This window comes from Protopterus annectens, chromosome 17.part0 (genome assembly GCF_019279795.1).
Source record: "Protopterus annectens isolate FY-2018-M chromosome 17.part0, PAN1.0, whole genome shotgun sequence".
NCBI classification, from domain to species: Eukaryota; Metazoa; Chordata; order Ceratodontiformes; family Protopteridae; genus Protopterus; species Protopterus annectens.
In genome coordinates, this window is record NC_056751.1 from 811,026,352 (window position 1) to 811,049,306 (window position 22,955).

Here is a 22,955-nt window from a genome sequence, read left to right on the forward strand (position 1 = left end):
GGCACAGTACAGGAGGAGCAACAAGTGCATGAGCAATCACAATATCCAAAATTATGGCAAGATGTCACAACATTTCTACATATTTCGTAGGTCTTTCAGGTCATAACCAATATGGAATACAGCCTAAACTTGTCCAATCAAGGTTGGGAGGTCAGCTAACTCTTCCCTTCAGGAGAGAAATCCAGCACAACTAGCAGCTACAATTCCTGCTAGTGGCATTAACATCTGTTAAATGGGTCCATCTTCAGAATACAGAAGACTTTATAAAGATGAAAACTCTGGTGGTACAAAAGGAGGAAGGTTTAGCTTTTGAGGACACAGTTCAGATCCCAAGGAGGATGAATAATTTTCTTGAAGACATGATATGAAAGATGACTTTTAGGAATCGTCTGACCTCATTAACATAAAGAGGTGGATCCACTGACAAATCATCAGAAGTGACTGCCACATGCCAAAATGATGGGGGTGTACGCTATTCCAAAGTTAAGGATCTGAAAAAATATTTGAGGATGTTATGGATACCCAGTTGATAAGAGTCTTGCCCTCTGTTGTGGCACCAAACAGAATTTTTCCACTTTGAAATATAAATGCTCCCTTTACTATCTGCAAAATAACAATAAAGGTGCTTAAAGGGCATTAGAAGCCAATCATCCAATGTGTCAAATTCTGAGTTTCTAGTTTTAAATAACAGAGCTCTTTGGCTGAGTGAGCACGACCATCCATGATGATTGCCCTTGGTTAGATAGGAAGGAGTAAGTAGTTATGTTAAGAAAGTACAGTTCTGTAAAATCTTATAACAGTAGATGACTTCTTCACTGTTGCAGTAATCCTTACAATAGGGATCCCCTGCCAAGGGCGGCCCAATGTCTGGAGAGTATGCCAAAGCCATTCGGTTGCTAAGGATACACTAACACATAAGCTCCCTGCATACAGCACAGGGCATATAAAGGTGACATTTGGAAGTACCATCCTCAGAAGTGAGACCCCCAGTAGAAACGCCAGTCAAAGGATTAGACAGGTAACCAGTACATCCTAAAGGAAAAAGAAAGTACAGTTTTGTACCTACCATAAATGTAGATGTCCGAACTGGATAGCATCTGCAGTCATAACAACTGGGTTGTCCTGTCGTCAGGCAGCCCTTCAGTCGGCCGGATTCCAAAGTCCGGGTCCGGCTGATGTCGCACTTCTCCCGACGTCATCTCTGTTGGTCTAAGGCATCAGCCGACGCTATTTTCCTCAGTGTTTCTTGCCCCAGATGCCAGTAGCCCTCTTGAAGGCTAAAATTTGGATAGATGCCAATGTTTCCAAAAGATAAGAGGTAAACACAAAAATAAGCATGTATGTACATATATACAAACAAATACACCATAAAAGACTCCCCCCCCCCCCCACCAGCTAGCTATTAGGAGGGTAAACACCCTAGGAGTACCACAGAGGGGAAGGAGGGAGGGTAATCCTGACTGCAGATGCTATCCAGTTCGGACATCTACATTTATGGTAGGTACAAAACTGTACTATGTCCTCCATGGATGCATCTGCAGTCATAACAACTGGGTAGAATACCATAGCCAACTAGGGGAGGAGGATAAAAGTAGATTATGGTGTGTTTAGGATCCCTTGCAGTACAGCAGTGGCAAACCCTGCTCGGGATCAGGAATATAGAGGCAAATTATAATGCTTGGCAAATGTATGCACGGAGGTCCAAGTAGCCGCCTCAATAATGTCTTTGGTTGCCACCGTAAGAAGGCTGTGGTAGTGGCTGTTGCCCTTGTAGAATGAGGTCTTATGTTCTGTGGAATTGGTTTTCCATGGAAGGAGTAACAGAATCGTATGCAATTTCCTATCCATTTGGAGACTGTCTGTTTGGAAATAGCTTTTCCTTCCCTTCCTGTTGCATAGGCCACAAAAAGTTGGTCAGTCTTTCTGCTACTTTTTGTTCTGTCCAAGTAGTAGCGTAGCTGTCTATGTACATCCAAGGTATGCAGTATTCTTTCCCCTCTGTTTTGTGGGTTGGGAAAGAAGGTAGGTAGGTGGATTGTCTGGTTTAAAGACACTCTGGATACCACCTTAGGCGTAAATGTAGGATTAGTCCTCATGGACACTATCTTGGTGGAAGATTAGGAAGGGTTGCACTGCCATTAAGGCCTGTAGTTCTGAAACCCTCCTTGCTGAAGTAATTGCCAGTAGGAAAGCAGTTTTCCATGACAGGTGTTGTAGGTCTGCTGTTGCTGCTGGTTCAAAGGGTGATAGTGTCAACTTTTCTAGCTCAAAGTTTAACTCCCAAGCTGGTAATGGTGGTTTCCTTGGAGGTTTTACATTCTTGATTCCTCTGAGGAACTGCCTGAGCAAAAAAACAGGTGGATCAAAGCTGTATTCTGCTGAAATAGGCTGATGCATGTATCTTGATGGAGGAGTAGGACAGGCCTGAATGAAGAAGTTCGGCCAGATACTCCAGAATGTTAGGCATATCTATGTTTGACACATCTTTTCCTCTTTCAGTACTCCAAATGACAAACCTTTTCCATTTTCCAGCGTAGTTCCTTCTTGTTGAAGGTCTTTCAAGAATAATGTCTTTAACTCTTTGGGAAAGTTCTGGATTAGCTGCTGCTATGTGATGTTCCATGCAGTCAGTTGCAACGTTTTAGGTTTGGATGTATGATGCTGTAGTTGTTCTGAGTTAACATCAAAGGCATCAGCGGTATTGGCCACATATTGTTCCGAGACATGCTCCTCAGCAGTGGGTACCAGTGTTGTCTTGGCCAGTTTGCAGCTATCAGGATTATCCTTGGACGTTCTTCCTTGATTTTTAGTAGTACTTTGTGTATCAAGGGAAGAGGTGGGAATGCATATGCTGTTAGGCCTTTCCAGCTGAAGGAGAGCGAATCCACTTTCCATGCTAGTGGGTGGAATGTCCTTGTGCAGAAGTTTTTGAGCTGGTGATTGAGAGGTGATGCGAATAGATCTATCTGAGGCATTCCCCATTTCTTTGAGATGGTCTTGAAGATGTCCGTGCAGCTTCCATTCGTGGGCATCCGATGTGGTTCTGCTTAATATGTCTGCTAGAGTATTTTCTTTTCCCGGTACAAATATTGCCTGTAACTGGATGTTGTAGCTCAGTGCCAGGGTCCACAGCTCCAAAGTCATTCTGCATAGGGGGTATGAATGAGTGCCTCCCTGTTTGTTGATGTACCACATGACTGTGGTGTTGTCTGTCCTTATCATCAACTGGCCCTCTTTGAGAAATGGTCTGAACTTTTGGATTGCCAGTTTTACTGCCAGCATTTCTTTTAGGTTGATGTGCAGGTGAAGTTGATCCTGTGTCCACAATCCTTGCACGCATTTGTCCAGCATGTAGGCCCCCCATCCTAGGTCTGAAGCGTCTGTTGTGATGGTCTGGCTTGCTTGACATCTGCGAAAGGGTAGGCCTGGGTTTGACTGGCATGCCTGAGCCCACCATAGGAACTCCTGTTTTAAGCATGGAATTAGTGGGATTTCTGTTTCTAGGCTGTGTCTGTGTTGGGACCATAAATTCTTTAGGTACCACTGTAGTTTTCTCATATGTAGTCTGGCAAATGGGACCAAGATTATGCATGATGCCATGAAGCCCAAGGCCTGCAGTACTTTTCTTGCTGTTAACTTGTTCAGTTTTGTTAGTGCCAAGAAGTAAAGAGGGAGTTCTTTTTGTTTTTCTGTAGTTAGGAATGCCATTTGTTTTACTGTGTCCAATTCCAAGAATGTCCTTGTTTGGGATGGTATCAGCCTTGACTTTTGTAAATTGACTGTGTATCCCAGTGCTTGTAGCAAGTAAATGACCCTTTGTAAATCTGTTGTCAGCTTGCTTTTGTTGTCCCTTGTAGCAGGCAGTCGTCCAGGTATGGGTAAATTTGAATTCTGTAGTCTGCAATGGCGATTACTGATGCCAGGCATTTTGTGAATACTCTGGCAATGCTGAGAATTGATAGTGCTCTGATCCTGCAAGAAATCTGAGGTATCTTCTGCAGATTGGTATGCCTCCTTGAGATCTAGAGTTACCAGCCAACACTCCTTGCCCAGCATGGGAAGAAGTTGCTGTAGGGTCAGCATTTTGAATTTTGGGACAATGATGTATGTATTTAAGGTGGACAGGTCGAGAATTGGTCTCCAACTTTTTCCTTTCTTGGAACTAGGAATAGTCTGGAGTAGAACCCTTTCCTTGCTCTGCTGTTGGCACTCTTTCCACAGCTCTCATGTTTGCTAACTCCATTATCTGTTGTAGAGCCTCTGTTTTTGATTTGGAGGTAGATTTGGCATTCCTCTTTGACTGGTAAAGTGTGGAAGTGGAACCGTAACCTTGATCTATGGTTTGTAAAATCCACTTGTCTTTTGTTATATAGTGCCAGTTCTTTGAAAATAAGGTTAACTTTCCGCCTAGAGGAGCTGCTATTTGTTCCCTGGTAGGCGGATTTAGGTTAAGTCACTGTGGTTGTGTTGATGTAGTGGCAGTGGTTGTGTCTGTGCCTCTGTTGTTACCTTGCCACTGTCGTCCTCTGTAGGCACCTCCTCTGGATTGGTTTCTGCCTCTGGAAAGTCTATTCCTGCCCCTTTGAGATCTTGTGGAGTCAGGAAAGGACCAATTTTGGCAGGTCAGTTCCTGCTAAACCTTGGGGTTGAACCTGCAAGAAATCTTTAACCGTTTGAACAGATTTTGCCTTTTCTTCCATTTTCTTCATAACCTGCTGGGCAGGTGTACCAAACAAACTTGTCTTATCCATAGGAGCATCTAGCAACTTAGCTTTAACATGATCCGTAAAGCTTGCTCCTTTAGCCATGCATGCCTTCTTATCACTGTGCCAGTCATGGCTGATCTAAATGAAGCCTCCAGTGCATCATAGCCACATTTTAAGGAATGGTTACTAACCTGTTGTATGTTATTTACCATTTCTAATACATATTTCTTATCAAGAGATTCATCAGTGGTTAGCTTTTTAGTTAACTGATCAAGCATAAACTCTTGGTATTGTATCATGTGAAACTGACAGTTTAAAGCTCTAGCTGAGAGAGTAGCTGAAGTGTAGACCTTTTACCCCATCTGTCTAATGACCTTGCTTCCCTTTCAGAAGGAATAGGGTTTTAGCTATGGTCGCTACTGCCTTGGGACCCTGGGATATAGTTTCGGGTCTGCAGGGCCTTGTAAAGGTGGTGATGAGTATCTGGCACCCTGTAAAATCTGTCTGGTTTGGCAGGGGCTGGGGGTAAAGAATCTGGAGCGGAGCAAACATCATTGAAAGCATCATCCACCACAGAGAGAACAGGAGGTATAGCTAAGGGCCTGTGCTGTGGGAGGTGCAGAAAGGTCCTAAGTCTTTTTCTGGAGTCTGAAAATTCCTGTTGCTGCCATTTGGTGGGGAACCAGCTGGAATGGATTCTTCAGCATCAGAATCTTCAAAATTGGAGAAAGGAGCCTCTGGCTGGTCAGTTATGTCTGATTCATCGGCAGAATCAGAGGACACTGGCTCAGGGGGCTCTGCCCTAGGTCTCTTCTCTGGGGGCTGAGAGGCCCTGTCTGGGTGAGATTGAGATCCTCTAATTAATGAAATTAAATCTTCTGCCAGAGTAAGCATTTGAGAACTAGAAGAGGGCCTGGTTGTAGGGGGTTTAACAGGCACTGTTTTAGTAGTCTTGGCTGCTTTAGCCCTGGCGAAGGCCTTAATGGACATGGCTGCTGGAGGCCTAGCAGCACCACGTGCTGGGTAGAGACATCCAAGGGAATGGTGTCTGATAAGTCAGTGGCAACCACCGTAGTGGATAAAATTTCTGAGGCCGATTCAAGAGTGGTAGCAGGGGCCTCAGTTGTAGAGATAGATTCAGCTGTACTTTGATCAGTTTTCGGTTTCGTGTCGGTCTTTATCTTTTGGCAGATTGGGTAGTCGGAGGATCCAAATCAGAACCAAAACTGTTCTGCGGTTGAAAGAAGCACAGGCCGAACAGGCTGCTAAACAAGGCAGACAATAAGAGTGGAAATCTTTATGAGGTATTTGTTTCCCCAGGTTAAACAATTATTAACTTTTCTGACATCGGCTGAGGCAGAAAGAGTCCCCAACGAAGTCTTCAAGCAGTATTCGTAGAAGTAATCTCTGGATCCGACTCACTGCACAACTTGCAACAGCCTTCCACGGAAAGACTGAGGAAAATGGCAAGACCAACAGAGATGACGGACTTTGGAATCCGGCCGACTGAAGGGCTGCCTGACGACAGGACAACCCAGTTGTTATGACTGCAGATGCATCCATGACATCCAAGGGGAGGAGGGACGGAATGAATACTGCAACAGTGAACAGAAAGATTTGCAATTATGGTACACAACTGTACTATGCCTTTCCATTTCACTGCTCCAGTATTCCTTACAACAAGGAGTGCGCAAAAGCTCAGGATGGACAGAGGGAAGAGGAAGGACTAGCAGAGCCTTCTAAGAATCCATGAAGAATGGCCCTAGCAAAACCAGCTCTAGATCACATCATCCAACTTAAAGTGCTTGGTAAAAGTTTGCACAGAAGTCCAGGTAGCTGCTTCAAAAATAGAATTAGTACTTAAACCCTTAAAGCCACAGCCCTAGTAGAATGAGCCTTAACAAAAGAAACACTCTTGCCATAAAAACAAAAAGAAATGGCTTTAGATATCCAAGACCAGTTTCCTTAGAAACAGCCAAGCCTAAAGATAAAGGATGAAAGGTAACAAAAAGCTGATCAGATTTGTGAAAACCTTTCATCTTATCCAAATTGGATGTACACAGACAGTTCCAGATCTTAAGTGTGCAAAACCTTCTCACTAGCAGAACATGGACAAGGGAAAAAAGTGGGCTAATAAATAGACTGATTTACAAGGCAACTCATTTACCACTTTGGACATAAAAGGATTTAGTACAAAAGGACACCCTATACTTATGGAAAACTAAAAAAAGGAGTAACAGCCTTAAGAGCTTGAAGTTCAGACACCCATGTGGCAGAAGTCCAACAAAACAGTCTTCCAAGAAAGAACAGTTATGTAAAATCTTACCATAACCATAGATGTCCTTTTTCTCTTCCATGTTGCAGTATTCTTGCTGTGGGATTTCCCACCCTCAGGCGACTCTTACTTCGCCTTCTCTACAAAAGTTTCAGCTTGGCTGTTGCAGCTGCATGAGACGTCACACGTAGGGCCGTAAACCAGGGGCCTTAAATAGGACATCTGCACGCACAATCCTCAGAACTTGAAGCTCAGCAGATCGAGTAGAAGGCCCAGCAGGAGGAGGTGCCAATGGTGTCAGGTATGGGACCCTGGGGTCTTTCTGCAGTACTGATAGGTCCAGGGTGAAAGGTGTATGAGATTAGGACCTATGGACATGCTGGCATAAAAAGGAGAATAATTGGGGGGGGGGGTGGTTACTGGTGGGTGAGAAGGAATACTACAATACGGAAGAGAAGGACATCTATGGTTATGGTAAGATTTTACACAACTATTCTATGTCTTTCTATTCCTATGTTGCTGATTTCCTGTTGAGAGAGGTTACCACAGCTTAGTTGTAAGAAAGGGTGGCGGATGCAGAAGATGATTCTACAAAGCCCTGTAGGATTGCCCTGGCGAATCCTGCACGCGCTCTGGAGACCTGGTCTAACTTGTAGTGTTAGGTTTGTGTGGATAGTGGACTATGTTGGCTGCTTCCATAATGGAAGACATGTGTAGACCTTTTAGGAAAGCCTTGGAGGCTGCCATTGCCCTGGTGGAATGGGCTTTTACTCCCACTGGGGGATTTTGTCCATGGTGGGGAGTAGCAAAGACAGATGGCTTTCCTGATCCAACATGCGATGGTTTGTGGGGAGACTGCCTTGGCCAATGCTCTGGGATGGAAGAAAACAGTTATTTTGATTTCCTAATGGATTTGGTTTTGTCCATGTAAAAGCTTAGTTGTCTGTGTACATCCAGGGAGTGAAGCATCTTCTCCCTTTCATTGGTGGGAGAGGGAAAGGAGGTGGGAAGGTTGACAGATTGGTTTAATGACAAATCGTTGACCACCTTGGGCATAAAGGAGGGGTTAGTCCTCAGGGTTTCCCTGTCTTTGTGGAACGTAGTATGGGGGGGGGGTTGCAGCTCTGAAACCCTTCTTGTCTGAGGTTATACAGCCACTAGTAGAACTGTTTTCCATGTACACATCTGAAGGGAAGCTGTCCCAGCAGGTTCGAATGGGTGTTGGGTGAGCTTTTCCAGGATGAAGTTAAGGTCCCAGGGCGGAGGGATAGGCTTTTCTGGAGGTCTAATGGGCAACACCTCTTTAAGGAAGAGTTTTATATAGAGCCTGGCTAGCAAGGGAGGGTCTTAGTGGCAAGCAGGCTGATATTGTAGAAAGGTGTACTTTCAACTGAATAGTCAACTTTTTATCAGTTGACGCAAAAGAACGAACTTGGGGGGGGGGGGGTCAGCAATGCAAGGGCCTCTTCCCTTGTCTAGACACTACTTATTAAATTGTTCCCATTTAGCTAGGTATGACCTTCTTGTTGTAGGTTTCCTGGCCTCCCCAGGACTGAAAGCACGTCCTCTGAGTATTGGTGCCTGAATGGGACAAAAAGTTCATTACCCAGAGTGTCAGGGACAACATCTGCAAGTGTGGGTGGATGAGAGTTCCCATTTCTTGTGTTAGGTCTTGTGTTAGAAGGTCCACCTTGCTGGGCAACTTTTAGTGATTGCCCTTGGCTAGATTGTGAAGTAGGAAGAACCAGTGCTGCCTTGCCCAGTAGGGAGTCACTAACAAGATTTTCGGTTAGTCTCTCCTGATTTTCAGGAGGACTTTCTTAATCAGTGGGAAGGTGGGGAAGGCATAAAGAAACTTCGCCTCCCAGGAGATGTTGAAAGCGTCTACCCTCCAGGCTACAGGGGAGTAGGTCTTTGAGCAGAAGGTCTGCAGCTGCCTGTTCTGGGAGGTGGCGAACAGGTCTACTTAAGGACAATATCTAAGAAGACAGTCCTGTCCAGCATCCATTCATGTTGTGGAGAGGATGTCCTGCTTAGATCATCTGTTTTGCTTGTTATCCTGCGAGGGAATGTAGGTTACCTGTGGAGAGGCTAGATCCCATATAAGCAGGGTTAGTCTGTACAGCTGATATGCCTTTGCCCCTCCCTGCTTGTTGAGGTACCATATCACAGTGCTGGTGTGTTACTATTTCAAAAACCCCTGGTAGAAGCAGCGGGGCAATGGTTTTAGAGCTAATAAGACTGCGGTCATTTCCCTCACATTGATGTGTTTGACCCTCAAGGAAGGGTGCCAGGTTGCTTGAACCCTGTAAGATGCCATTGAGGCTCCCCACCCTGAATCTGAGGCATCTGTATGCACTACTGAGTTGGGGGGGGGGGGGCTGGACTGCAAGCCCCGGGTTTAGCTGGACTTGTTGGATCCACCAGCTGACCTCTTTCTTTAGACAGGTAAGGAGGGGAATTACTTGCTCCAGGTGATTCTGGTGCAGGGACCAAATGTTTTTCAGGTACCACTGCAGCTTATGCATATGCATTCTGGCCAGTGAATAGTTATGGTGGCTGCCATTACGCCCAGGATTGGTAGGAATTGCCTTGCAGTTATACCTGTGTCTGTAGCAGTTCTTTGAAGTGGGAAGTAGAGGACTGAACCAGGTCTTGTGGAAGAAAAGCCTTCATTCTGTCCAGTCGGATTCTGCAACCCAGAAAAATCTTGCCCTGATCTGGGTTCAAGGAAGACTTTGGAAGATTGAGGGTGAAACCTAGATTTCGTAGAAGGGGCATGGTGAAGCGCACATCATTTGAAAGGGTATCTTTGCACTCTGCCAATATTAAGATGTCATCTAGATGGGTAAAACTGCCAGTATTAAGATGTCTAGACAGGGGTAAATCTGAATTCCCTGTGTTCTGCAAAAAGCAATGGCCAGGGCCAGGCATTTCATGAACACTTGTGTGTATGAGTGTCTGTGTGTGTGTGTGTGTGTGTGTGTGTGTGTGGGGGGGGGGGGGGCGGCAGTGGACAAAACAAAGGGCCAAGCAGTAAATTGGAAATGAGAAGAGGGCCCAGAGACACGCAGAAATCTTCTGTGGGAAGGTCTGATAGGTATGTTTAAGTAGGCCTCATTTAGTTCCAAGGTGGCCATGAAGGCCTTGGTTGGGATGAGTGGTAGCAGAGTTGGAAGCGACAGCATTTTGAAGGTGGGCACCTGAAGGTAAAGACTTAAGGAGAGGTCTAAGATGGGTCTTCCATGGGCCATCTTTGGGAACCAAGAGGAGACGGGAACAGAAACCTTTTCCTTCCTGCCCTGAGGGGACTGGTTCTATGGAACCCAGCTTCAAAAGGTCTGTCAGAACCTGTGGAAGGAGATGCTGTTGGTTTTTGGGAGGGAAAGGGATGGCTCTCGTGGGTGGTTTTACTTTCCAGGAGAGGAAATATCCTTTTTGTATTATGGACAGTACCCATTTGTCAAAGGTTATGGTTTCCCAGAAGGGGAGGCATTGGGAGAGGCTGACAGAGTGGTGGGGGGCAAGGCAGTCATGCATTATTGGTGCCTCCTCTGTCCTGAAAAGGCGGTCTAGGCTGAGGATGCAGGGCAGTAGGTCTGGAAGTGGTGGGTCTTCTTGCACCTCTTCTAGATCTGGAAGAGGAAGTACCCGCCTGGGCGTCGCCTCACAAGGTGGCTTTAGCTGGATAGTTTCTGTAGTACTTGGGAATAGGGGACACCAATAAATGTTTTACATCGTGCAGTTCTTTATTTTTTTCTTGCAGATTTTTAAAAAGATCTGCAGATTGCTTTCCAAAAAGGAAATTGCGGTCCAGGGTGGCATCCAAGATCTTTGACTTTTATTATTTTATTTATTTTTATTTTACATTTGTTGACCGGGCTAGTCCAGCTGGATACATGTCCATTTTTAGTAGAGTCCCGGGGAGAAAAGCTCCACAAAAGGACAACAGATATTATGCTTGCTATACAAAAGAATAAAATGTACAAGTAACATTGTTAGGAAAAAAGAAACATATACGTAAAAAAAAAAAAAAATAATATATATATAGATATATATATAGATATATATATATAGATATATAGATATAGATATATATATATAGATATATAGATATAGATATATATATATATATAGATATATATATAGATATATATATATAGATATATATATATATATATATATATATACACACACATTTGTTTTTTTTCTCTCTCTCTCTATTACTAGTAAAATTGGAAAAACAGCGCTAAAGAAAGTTAGTTAAGATTAGACAGTGTGGAAGATGGAAAAGGAGAAAAAAAAGTTTAATCAGGGTTAGTACAAGGGCAGAGCCATTGGGAATTTAGACAGATAAGATGTTTCTTGAAAGTATTTAATGAGGTCATTGCAGTAATTTCCCTAGGAAGTTTGTTCCAGACAGGTGCAATACAGTTGGCAAATAGACTATTCCCAGCTTTGTTGTTGGATTTGAAGGAGTCTGCTAGAAGCTTGGTGGCAGAGCGTAAGGAAGAGATGTTTTTATAAGGTGTAATAAGAGAGTTAAGCATAGTAGTATTTGAAGGCTGATAGAAGATTTTGTGGGTGATGGTTAATTGCTTAAGTAGAATCTGATTATGAAGTTCGAGCCAGCCTAGTTGTTTAAGATTAGAGAAATGATGGGTGCGAAAGGGGGTTCCTGTTGCAAATCTGGCTATATTATTGTATGCTGTTGCTAGTTTATTGTAATTAGCTTTAGATAAGTTTGAAAAGATAGGCGAGGCATACAGAAGAGTGGAGAGTAGGTGTGTTTGTGCTATAGTGCTTCTGGCTAAGATTGTGAGGTAGGGTTTAAGCCTATAGAGTGATCCAAGTTTTCTATTGACTGACTTGATGGTTAAGTTAATATGGGAATCAAAGTTAAGATCGTGGTCAATTGTGACCCCAAGGAGTTTGGTAGTGGGTTCTGGGGATATTACAGTGCCATTATTAGAAGTTATGTTAAATGTAAAAGAAGATGATTTTTGTGTAGGTGTAAAAAGTAATAATTTAGTCTTTTTGAGGTTCAGTAAGAGGCAGTATTGGTGAAACCAGATTTCGGCTGCTGTGAAGACTTTTTGTGTAGTAACTTGAAGCTCAGTTGGGGAGGAAGCTGAACATATCAGTGTAGAGTCATCGGCATATTGAATACAGATGGAGTATGGAATGGACTGATGTAGGTTGTTGATAAAGATGGAAAAAAGGAGAGGTCCAAGTATTGAGCCTTGTGGTACTCCTATTTTGATTGGTAGAAGAGAAGATAAGGGATTTTCCCAAAGTTCTGCTTGTTGTCTATTATCCAAGTAGGAATAAAACCACTGGATAGTCTGAGAGTCTAAGTTAAATGATTGCAGGATGTTTAGTAAGAGAGGATGGTTAACCATATCAAAGGCCTTTGAGAGGTCTAAAAATAGAGCTGAGGAAAGTAAGTTGTTCCGATTTTTATTAATATTGTCAGTGAATGACAATACAGCAGTGGTGGTACTGTGATGAGGTCTAAAGCCATGTTGGCAGTCTGCTAGAAGATGATTTTGGAGGAGATGATAAAGTAATTGCCTATGAACACATTTTTCCATGATTTTAGCTAGTGGAGAAAGAAGAGCTATGCAACGGAAGTTAGAGAGCTCGTTCGAGTTACCACCCTTATGAAGTGGAATGATGTGAGAGACCTTCCAGAGGGTAGGAATAGTTTCTTCAGTTATAGTTCGGTTTATTAAAATGGAGACAGGAAAGGCTAGTGCTTTGGTACCTATTTGTAGGTACTCAGCTGGGATGAGGTCAGCTGAGGAGGTGCATGGTTTAAGTTTGGTAAGTAAGGTATAGATGAGGTCTGTCGAGACAGGTTGTAATTTGAAAGAGGGGGGTTTATCATTAAGGAAGTGAGGTACTGGAGTGGATTTTGGAGATAAAGTTGATGCCAGGGTAGTGACAGTGTCTAAGAAAAATGAGTGAAAGTGTCAGCAATTTGTTTGGGTGTAGTTTGAGTGAGGTTAGAGGGAGTTGGTGTTTTGGAATGGCCAGGGTGAAGAAGTTTGTTGATACCAGCCCAGAATTTTTGAGGACTTTGAAGTCTTAGCCAGGAGCATCTCCTGAGAACTGAAGCAGATGCTGCAGAGCAAGCAGATGCTTCTGCAGCATCACAGCTGCATCTAATAGTGTGTCTGGCTACTTGTGTAGCCACAGAAAGTTTGGGGGAGATGTTAGCCTTAGCGGGGCAGTCGGGGATAGTGGCCAGCATGGAAGAGGTTTGAGAGACCAACTCGTGGGCATATTTAGTCATAAGCATCCGATAGTTAATGGCTCTGAAAGCCAAAGTGGAGGAGGTATAGACCTTCTTACCAACCCTATCCAGAGATTTACTGTGGGGCAGACGGAAGGGGTCTGGATTGCTTATCAGGATAGGTGACAATCACTGCTGGGTAAGACTGGTGGACCGGGCAGAACGGGAGGGGGATTCCACTTGAAGCTCAAAATACCTCTTCTGGTTAGCAAACACTTGTGAAGTATCCCATTTGAAGTACTCTTTCATTTTGGTGATAGTCTCACAAAATGTGATACCCTCTGGGGGTGAATCTCCCTCTATAGAGTCTTCATCAGGAGAATACTACTCCTGGGGTGAAGCAATTTGGGAGGTGTAAGATACTGAGTCCTCAGAAGAGGAAAAGGATGTATCGTACTTTTCTTCCCTAACCCGAGATGTTTTTTTTTTTTTTTTTGCGGGGGGGGGGGGGGGTTTGAAGCAAGCCTAGGGCTGAGCAAAGGTAGAGCAGTGGAGGATGAGGCTGAAGGCCTAAGGGCCATAAAGGCCTGCATCAGGGAAGTCCAGGACTGCCAGTCAGGTAGGCCTTCTGCACTTGAAGAGGTATGCTTGGTTTTCGGTTTCTTTTTTGTTGGGGTAGACTGAGCAGGCCTGGAATCGGGTCTGATAGGGACGGTTACCGAAGGCAGGATCCCGGTTGGAAGCTCTACAGATTCTGGTTACCCCTTAACTTTGACAGTAGTCTGGGTTGGCTCCAGGGACGTGCCGGCCATCGGCTAATCAACGGCTTCTACAAAGGCAGTCAAAGTTGACTGATCCACCGGGCATCCCTCAGCTCCTAAACTGGCAGCAGACAGGCGTCCGGTAATGGAGTGGCAGAAAAAGAGAGCCTGGGAAACTTGGCCTTCTTACGTGGGGGTTCTGACGTGGCCTCCGAGGCGGGATCCATCCTTAGGGCTAACCGCTTAAGGTGCTGGTTTTCTAACAGGTTAAGCGCTGAAAGATGGCTGCGTAGGGTCTTCGGCACAAACGATTAAGAAATGGAGAAAGTGGTATGGTCGTGCTCCCGGCTTAAGCAGAAACCACACTGATCATGGGAGTCTTTGTGGGGTATCTGGCACCCACATTGGCATTTACCCTTTTTACCTGACATCGGCTATAAATTGCTACAACAAACCAAGTCTAAGCAATAACAATAAGATGTGAAGAAAAAAACCCCAATGGGTTAACTTAGCTTTTTAGAGATGTCCGATGTGAAGGAGTGAACACAATGAGTCAGTCTGCGGCTGAAAAGTTCTGAGGATTGTGTGTGCAGACATCACATTTAAGGCCCCTGGTTTATGGCCCCACGTGAGACATCCTATAAAGTTGCAACAGCCAAGCTGAATCTTTTGTATATGAGCCGACGTACAAGTCGCCTAAGGGCAGGAAATCTCAAGAATACTGCAAAATAGGAATAGAAAATCAATGCCGCAAGAAAAACTACAGTTTTGTACCTACCATAAATGCAGATGTTCAAGTGCTAATACAGCTGCAGTCATAACAGATGGGTTCTCCTGCCGTCAGGCGGGTCCTCGGTCGGCCGAATTCCAAAGTCTAGGTCCGGCGTCGGTTGTCGTCGTTTCTTCCCTGACGTCAGTGCGACAGGGGTATAAAAGAACCAGCCGATGCCATTTTCTTCAGTTTTTCTTGCCCAAGATGTCAGGTGCCCCCAGAAAGAAGGCAATAATTAAAATTATGTAATAATGCAATGCAATATAATCAAAGACCAGTAGTTGCAAGCAAATACATCATAAAAGAAGACCCCTAGAGGGGAAGGAGGGAGGGAAACCTGGACTGCAGCTGTATTAGCACTCGAACATCTACATTTATGGTAGGTACAAAACTGTGCTATGTTCATCATGCATACAGCTGCAGTCATAACAGATGGGTAGAATCCCAAAGCTAAGAAAGGGGTGGTAGGCACTAGGTGGAGCTAGGTGGAGCTAGGAGCCGCCAAAATGCCCTGCAAGACTGCAGTGGCAAAGCCTGCTCTAGATTTGGAGTATAATGGTAGGTTGCAGTGCTTAGAGAAGGTATGCACAGAACTCCAAGTGGCTGCTTCTAAAATGTCCTTGGTAGGAACTCCTCTGAGGAAGGCTGCAGAGGTGGCTGTGGCCCTGGTAGAATGAGTTCTAATGCCTGTAGGTACAGTTTTGCCATGAAAGGAATAGCAAAAACGTATGCAGTGGGCTATCCATTTTGAGATTGTCTGTTTGGATATTGACTTTCCTTGAACTCCTACCGCATAGGCCACAAAAAGCTGTTCTGATTTTCTGAAAGGCTTTGTTCTGTCCAAATAACGCAGTTGTCTGTGGATGTCCAAGGAATGCAGTAACCTCTCCCCTTGTTTTGAGGATTAGGATAAAACGTAGGTAAATGTATGACCTGATTTAAAGCTACCCTGGATACCACCTAGGCATAAAGGATGGGTTGGTACGTAATGAAACTCTGTCCTGGTGGAAGATGATAAAAGGCTGGACAGCCATAAGAGCCTGTAGTTCTGAAACTCTACGAGCTGAAGTGATAGCCAGAAGGAAAGCTGTTTTCCAGGACAAATATTGTAAATCTGATGAGGCAGCTGGCTCAAAAGGAGGCAAAGTCAGTTTTTCCAGAATTAAATTAAGATCCCAAGCAGGCATTGGTTGTTTTCTTGGAGGTCTTAAATTCTTAGCCCCTCTGAGGAACTGTCTTAATAGAGGGTGAGAGAATAAAGGTGGATCAGTGTTGTATTCTGCAGAAATGGCTGAGGCATGGATTTTGATGGAGGAGAACGAAAGTCCACTGCTTAGCAGTTCAGCCAAATATTGTAGTATTTGAGGTAAATTCAGTTTTCCAGGGCACTGGCCCTTTTCTCATTCCAAACACAAAACGTTTCCATTTTGCAGAGTAAGCTTTTCTAGTTGATGGCCTTCTGGCCTCCAAAATGACATCCTGCACCTCCTTGGAGAGTAGGGCCTGCTGCGATGTTAAGGAATCTTCCATGCGGCTAGATTGAGTGTTTTCAGCTGACTGTGAAGAGTTTTGAAGCTGTGCTGAGTCAGAAGAAGAGGCATTAGAGGCAGGGTCCATGGTGGGGAATGCGTCAGGCTCCTCAGGAGTGGGTACCAGTGTTGCCTTGGCCAGTCCGGAGCAATGAGGATCATCTTTGGTCTGTCTGCTCTGGTCTTCAATAGGACTTTGGGCAGCAGAGGAAGAGGTGGGAAGGCATAAACTGTCATTGATGTCCAACTGAAAGAGAGAGTGTCCACTCTCCAGGCCTTTGGATGGAAGATCCTTGAGCAGAATTTTGTCAATTGATGATTTTTGTGGGAGGCAAAGAGATTTATGTCTGGCCTTCCCCATTTTTGGATTATTTCTGTAAAAACTTTTGGATGCAACTTCCATTCGTGTGGATATGTCATATTTCTGCTTAGGTTGTCTGCCAGCGTGTTTTCCTTGCCTGGCAAGTACTGTGCTTGTAGTTCCATTTGTAAGTCCATGGCCATGTTCCAAAGTGACATGGCCAGTCTGCATAGGGGATAAGAATGTGTTCCTCCCTGCTTGTTTATGTACCACATAACTGTGGTGTTGTCTGTTCTTATCAATAGCTGACCTGGTTGTAGATGGTCCTTGAAAGCCGTAATAGCATTTATCACTGCTAGCATTTCTTTTTGATTGATGTGAAGGTGCTTTTCTTTTTGGGTCCATTTGCCCTGAATGCACCGGTCTGTCATGTGCGCCCCCCAGGCGTAGTCTGAGGCGTCTGTTGTGATGACCTGATTTGCCTGAGGCTTGCTGAATGGAAGACCTGTGTTTGTTTGGCATGCTTGAGCCCACCACAGAAATTCCTTTTGCAGACATGGAATTAGTGGTATTATTGTTTCCAAACTGTGGCTGTGTTGAGACCATGTTTTTTAGGTACCATTGTAGTTTTCTCATATGCAGCTTTGCACATGGGATTAGTAAGATGCAAGATGCCATGAATCCCAGAGCCTGCAGGATTTTCCTTGCAGTCAGCCTGGTGCAATTTGCCAGTGTTCTGAAATATTGAATTAGTTGCCCTTGCTTCTCTGGGGTGAGGTAGGCCATCTGGGTGTTTGGGCCAAATTGGCACCCAGGAAAATTATCTTCCGAGAGGGTATTAGTCTTGATTTCTCTTTGTTGACTGTGTATCCCAGAGAGTTTAATAACATTATTACATAAGCCAGATGTTTCAGAAGAATGTGCTTGCTGTCCGCTTGGATCAGGCAGTCGTCCAAATAAGGGTATATTTGTATCCCTTGAAGTCTGCAGTAGGCAATTACTGATGCCAGGCATTTCGTGAATACTCTGGGCGCAGTAGATAAACCAAAGGGCAATGCAGAGAATTGATAATGGGTTGAACCTGCAAGAAATCTGAGGTATCTTCTGCAATTTTGTCTGATTGGGACATGCACGTATGCCTCCTTGAGGTTCAATGTTACCAGCCAAGACTCCTTGCCCAGCATGGGAAGAAGTTGCTGTAGAGTGAGCAGCTTGAATTTTGGTACGAGGAGGAATGTGTTTAGGATGGAAAGATCCAAAATAGGTCTCCAATCTTTTCACTTCCTTGGCACCAGAAATAGCCTGGAATAAAAACCTTGACCTTGTTCGCATGTAGGTACCTGTTGAATAGCTTTCATGTTTATAAGATCTGAAATTTGCTTTTGTGCCTCTGCCCTTTGATTGTGTGGCAGGTTTGGCATGCCTTTCATTTTTGGAAGGGTATGAAAATGGAATTTGTAGCCTCTGTTTATAATGTTCAGGATCCATTTGTCCTTTGTGACAATATGCCAATTTGAGAATAGTGCCAGCTTCTCTCCTAAGGGGGCTGCCAATTGAGACCTGGTTGGCATGCAAAGGGGAAAGTCATTGGTTTTGCTTTCTGAAAGATTGCGAGTTGTCCTCACCACCTCTTTGTGTAGGAGCTTCCCATTGTCTGCCTCTGTACAAGCCTTGTGTTTGTCCTCTGCCCCTCGGGCGCCTGTATCTGCTTCTTTGGGGTCTGTCTGTGGCAGGAAAGGACCAGTTTTTGGAAGGCCAATTTCTACTAAAACGTGGGGGTTGAACCTGCAGAAATTCTTTCACAGTTTGCATTGATTTAGCCTTTTCCTCCATTTTCCGTAATACTTCCTCAGCATTTGCCCCAAATAGTACATCCTTTTGAAGAGGGGCATCTAGTAATTTAGCTTTGACATGATCAGGCAAGGCTTGTTCCTTGAGCCAGGCATGCCTACGTATGACTGAGCCTGTAACAGCAGCTCTACATGAGGCCTCTAGAGCATCAAAACCACATTGTAAGGTATGTTTACTCACTTGTTCTGCACTATGCATCAAATCCTGCAACTCCATGTCTGGTTGTTCAGGTTGTGACATTTTACTTTTCAATTGAGATAACAGAAACTGTTGGTATTTTAGCATATGAAACTGACAGGTTAAGGCCTTCATGGATAAGGTAGCCGAGGTATATACCTTTTATCCCCACCTTTCTAAGGTTCTGGAATCTCTCTCGGAAGGCAATGGGTTTTTGGCAATGGAGGCCTTAACTCCCTTGGGCCCCTGTGAGATGGTTTCTAGGTCAGCAGCATAGCTTTTGTATAGAAATTGGTGTGAGTCAGGAACCCTGTAGTACCTGTCAGGCTTAACTGGAGCTGGAGGAAGAGAGTCCGGGTTAAGGCAGGCCTCCGAGTAAACATCATCTAGGATGTCCAGGACAGGAGGTATAGCCAGAGGCCTGTGCTGGGGTAACAAAAGAAATTCCCTGAGCCTTTTCTTGGAATCTGAATAATCCTGGCCTTCCCAGTGGAAGTGTTCCCTTAAGGTATGCAGAGTTTCACCAAATGAGTAATCCTCAGGGGGGGATACAGAAGGAATAGATTCCTCTGCATCAGAGTCTTCAAAAGGGGAGTAGGACTGTTCCTGATAATCAGAGTGCTCTAAAAAAATGGAGCCCTGATCAGAGGAGGGGGAATCTTCCTCCACTCTGGGTCTTTTGTCCGGAGGTGGCTGAGAACCTCTGATTAGAGTAATTAAATCCTCAGCCATTTTAAGCATCTGTTTCTTAGCATAGGGCCTGGAGATGGGCACTGTGTAGCTGGTCTCTTAGGGTGCATGGTAGCTTTAGACTTGGTGAAAGCCTTGGAGAAAGAGGAAGGTCTGAAGACACCTTGAGTGGAAGTGGATCTGTCCACATTCTGTGTTTCAACGCCAAGCGTGGCTTCGGTATCTGTAGTCAGGGTGTGGGCCGAGGAGCCTGCAACCTCGGGTATAGGAGACACCGCTAAAGATGTGTCGTCGGTAATCAGGGGTTGCGTAGGCGCCTCGCTGAGAACCGGACCACGTGTAGTCAGCTTTGGCGTGGTGTCGGTAGAGGCCGCGGACCTCGAGTGTCGGTCCTTGTCTTTGCGTTTTTTAGACAAAACCGGAGTCGGAGTATCCGACGACATAGTATAGTTAAATGCTTTCCCAAAATAATGCTGGGCGAACTCCGCCCGATGCTTAATAGTGCGTTTGTTGAATGTAGCACAAAAGCGACAGACCGAGACGTCGTGGTCTGGGCCTAAACAAGGTATACAGAGGGAATGGAAATCCTTATGCGGTATTTGCTTCCCACAAGAAATACAATTATTAACTTTGTCTGACATCGGTCTGAGGCAAGAAAAAGTTTCCCCAACGGGGTACTTAGCTTTTAAGAAGACTTCGGTTCCAAATTTTTCGTAATCTCAGGAGCTGGCCGACCGGCACTTGCGAACTGCTTCTGCATCGGGCACTGCGCGGCAAGAAAGACTGAAGAAAATGGCGCCGGCTGGTTCTTTTATACCCCTGTCGCACTGACGTCAGGGAAGAAGCAACGACAACCGACGCCGGACCTAGACTTTGGAATTCGGCAGACCGAGGACCCCCCTGACGGCAGGAGAACCCATCTGTTATGACTGCAGCTGTATGCACGATGAACATCTGAAGCTGCAGGCTCAAAAGCCTGGGCCAATTTTTCCAAAACAAAATTAAAGGTCCCAGGAAGGAGGGACAGGCTTCCTTGGAGGTCTAATTTGAACGACACCTTTAAGAAACTAAGGCAGACCACCAACAAACGTGACAAAAATGTAAACAAAATGCCACGTAGACCGAAATCCCAAATGAATCCAAGACTTTATTATACAAAACACAGTAAGTGCTTTTGTTTGGTAGATATCACCAAACATCTTCAAAGTAACGAAGCAAGTGCAGTCAATATTTACACTATACACACCCTAACAATTAGCACCAATTAACTATAACCACTAAAAACTTAGAAATCAATACATAAATACACGTTTAAAAACAGTTCCGTACAAAAACTTAGAAACCAATACATAAATACACTTTTAAAAACACAGCTCTACATATTAAATACAAAAAATATGTATAAAAATACAATATTCTAAATTTATAAAATAAATTCATACTTTTCTGAATAAATGTTTATACCAAATAGCAGAAAAACTTCAGCAAAAACTCAATTTTAATTTTAAATTTTATTTTATTTTATAAATTTAGATTACTGTATTTTTTGTATTTTATACATATATTTTTTTGTACTTAATATGTAGGGAACTGTTTTTAAACGTGCATTTATGTATGTATTGATTTGTAAGTTTTTAGTGGTTATAATAAGAAATCATGTCTTACCATAACGTTCCATGTTAGTTGTTTTCTCGCCTTCTTTCTTGCTGGATGGGTTTGGAGCTGATCCTCGGCTCCGACTCGGCCTATACTACAGCTCGAGAGCTATTTTTACCGGCTCAAGGCAGCCCTATATCCCACAAAGCCATGCGCTAACTCCCCAGATCTCGTTTGGAAGCTAAGACATAGTATAAAAAATTAATATTATAATAATAATATTATAATCCTCTTTTACGAGTACAGGTTACCTGCTAGTAACACTAAGGATACCATGAAAGACGCAACATATTGTATCTCCAGAAATGGAAGGACTCAGAACCTCGAGTCTATCCAGGCTGGGGGGCAGGAGGGAGGGACGCAAGAAAGAAGGCAAGAAGAAGACAACTAACATGGAACGTTATGGTAAGACATAACTTCTTAGTTGTCATTCTCGCTGGATGGGACAGCGTCCCTAGCATCTTAGTCCTGGGTGGCTCAATGGAACAGACTCCCGAGTACAGTGGAACCAAAATCAGCTCTATTTCTGGAGGCTAGATCAAGCTTGTAATGGGCAATAAAGGTATGTTTGGACGCCCATATAGCTGCTGCACAAATGGCATCTAGTGGTAACCTTGCTTGAAAAGCCGTTGAAGTTGATAGTGCCCTGGTTGAATGAGCTTTAGGCCTAGAGGGTAGTTGCCTGTGTCTCAACTCTTAGATCAAGGTAATTATAGATGTCAGCCATCTGGAAAGAGTAACTTTCGATACTGGAAGCCCTTTCTTACCTGCAGCATAAGAGAGGAAGAGCTGGTCTGACTTTCTGAATTGTTTTGTCCTGTCTAGGTAATACCGTAATTGGCGATGAACATCTAATGAATGTAATTTTTGTTCAGCCCTGTTGGTATAGTCTGGGAAAAAGACGGGCAAATCAATGGAGTGGTTTAGATTTGCTTCCGATAACACTTTTGGTAGGAAGGAATGGTTTGTTCTGAGAGTTACCCTATCTTTATGAAAAGCCAAATAGGGAGGACGGACAGACAAGGCTTGAAGTTCCGATACCCTTCTGGCAGATGTTATAGCTACTAAAAACAGCATTTTCCAATAAAGAAGCTAGAGGGAGCAAGAAGCTGCCGGTTCAAAAGGGGGTAGAATTAGTGAGGTTAGAACTAAATTCAAATCCCATTGTGGGGGTGGATCTTTGACTGGAGGTCTGAGCAACAAGATGCCCTTGAGAAAGGCTTTACAGAGTTTGTGGGACATAATATTTGCTTCTGAGAGTCCAACATGAAAATTAGCAATGGCCGCTAATTGTACCCTGATGGTGGCCGATGACCCCGAATGAAAAAGCTCCGCCAGAAAGTCTAGAACCTCATGAATGGGTGCATGGAAAGGATCTAAGGATCTAGTTTGTGCCCAGTGTGAAAAACGCTTCCATTTACTCGCATAAGTCTTCCTAGTATTGGACTTATGGGAAGCCAGAATGATATCACGAACAGGAGGAGAAATAAGGGGAAGCCTGGCTATGGCTGGAAGTGGAGCAACCAAGCTGTGAGGCTGATGGAATGTAGAGACTGATGCAGCTTGCCCGTGAGGTGGGTCAACAGATCCGGAAGGGGTTCCAGATGCCAAGGCTGTTCCAGTAGGTATTTGTGCAGGAACGGGAACCAAACTTGCCAAGGCCAAAACGGGGCAATGAGGATCATTTTGGATCTCAATGCGGTTGCTTTCTGAATTAGTTGCAGGATCAATGGAAAGGCATAAAGAAGACCCCGAGGCCAAACATGAACAAGAGCGTCTCTGAGGGGCTGGCCTGGTAAAGGAAAAAGTGTGAAGAAGTCGAGGCACTTGCTGTTTTGCGGAGTTGCGAAAAGGTCGCAGCAAGGCTGGCCCCACTTCCGAAAAATTCCATCTACTACCGCTTGATTTAGAGACCACTCGTGAGGCATGAGGATAGTTCTGCTCAATCTGTCTGCTATGACGTTGGACTTCCCGGGGATGTGCGTTGCTATCAGAAACC

The 22,955-nt window shown here is 44.4% G+C and overlaps 1 protein-coding gene across 1 annotated transcript in view; it reads right to left on the reverse strand.

Annotated features, from left to right (window-relative positions):
* EIF4G2 (eukaryotic translation initiation factor 4 gamma 2) overlaps nucleotides 1-22,955 on the reverse strand; it is a 1,765,983-nt gene that overhangs the window by 1,061,246 nt on the left and 681,782 nt on the right. The gene's annotated exons all lie outside the window — the stretch shown is intronic.